This window comes from Scomber japonicus, chromosome 24 (assembly GCF_027409825.1).
Source record: "Scomber japonicus isolate fScoJap1 chromosome 24, fScoJap1.pri, whole genome shotgun sequence".
Classification (NCBI taxonomy): Eukaryota; Metazoa; Chordata; class Actinopteri; order Scombriformes; family Scombridae; genus Scomber; species Scomber japonicus.
Window position 1 is genome coordinate 14,373,117 of NC_070601.1, and position 1,811 is coordinate 14,374,927.

The following is a 1,811-nucleotide window of genomic DNA, read 5'->3' on the forward strand; positions in this document are numbered from 1 at the left end:
TATTTTGGGAAAGCATATTTTGCATGCAGGATGCATTCATTCTGAGGTGAGAGCTCATGATTAAAAACAGGTAAGAGGCTCAGCATACTCAATGAGGTTTAATCAGATACTTAGCTACTGAGATGATGGTCTGTTTTCAGCCTGAGAGTGATGGATTGAATATAGATAGCTGGGTCTCCCAAGGGTAAACTGGGCCAGTAAAGCCTGCCAAATGGTGGAATGTAGAACCATACTGATGGGTGTTTTTACATTCAAGTTGCTCTATTTAAGATTACATTAACATGACCATCATCTATTTAAAATAATTTGCAGCATATAGACAGACACTCAATAAGTATTTTATACACTTGTAAATCTGTAACTGGTATACAATATGAACAGATAATTGATTGATTGATGAAACAATATAACAGCTGTAATCTCATCTAATGACATTTGGTACAAGTCATTCACATGCTGGTGTAAAACAGTTAATAACGATGTTCAAAACTCAATGTAGAGTTTGTAGGTTCATTCTTGACCTCAGAAACTGCAGTTCAACAACAACAACAAACAAAAATAATCTCAACTCTATGTCCACTTACAGGATTTCCTATAAAACTGTCAGCCAAATTGTCACATCCTGCCAAGATAATCTGTTTGTGTTTGTTTTATGTTGAAATATGTGTGTTTCTGTATGTCATTATTTGTGTCCAGTATGTAATTATCCCTTGTGTATTTAAATTCAGTCTTTGCAGTGTCATCTTGTCTTTTCTGCCCTGTCCCTGTCTGTTATTTCCTGTTCTGCTCAGCCAGCTTTTGTTTTATTTATTTATTCATTTATTCATTCATTCATTTATTTATTTATTTATTTGCATGCACATCCTGAATAAAGACCTTTTTTTCCCCGTTAGTCTTGCTTTTGCTCTGCATTTGGATCTACCTGCTCCGCTATTGTGACACACATCTCATGGCATTCTTTAATGGATGTAGTTTGCTTAGTACTTGAAAATAGATAAATACATTATTAATAAAAATAAGTACCATCATAGTGCCAAGTGCCAATCATTTTAATATATTTAGAGTTATGAGTTGTAGTTGTTGAAAAATAACATTACATTATAATGTGCAAGCCATCAATATGTTCATACTGCTGTAAATGCTAAAAGGAGGGGGCGGGGGAGTCTTTTCAATACATTTGAATGAAATACGGATATTTGACAATCAAATCTTAACTCAAGGTCCATTTACTAGATTTCTTCAGGAGCTTACAGCTATATCCCATGACCTTCATCATCCCACATATGACCCCATCTTATCACATGTCTGAGCTTGTCAGTTGAACCTGATGACGTCTCTATGACAACCTCATCTGCTGACGAAGGCCACAAGATGTAGCTGACAAGCAGCAATCCACTAAGTAAAGAAGAAAGAAATCTAGTAAGTGGATCTTGAGTTGTACATTTCTTTGCCAAACTACAGTTTCCACGGTCACGAATGAACCATCAAGCTCAAGTACAGATTGTCTTTTTTGCAAACTAGAGTGTTGTGGTGATGGGGGCTGAAGATGTGTCTTGTATTAAAGAGTTGGAGAGAAAAAGACGAAGAAAGGAAGATACAGAAGGAGGGAACATGGTTTAAAATGTAAAGTAGGAACAATACTTGGTATATTTTAGAATATGCTGAAGAAACAAGCCTTTTGTCCATCACATGTGCTACACTGGATGTAGCATTTTAAATATATTTAATAGTCAACATATGTCACATTAAACAGGATGAAGACCCATCAATCACCAGAGGCAGACACACATGTATAGGGAGAAGAAGGAGGT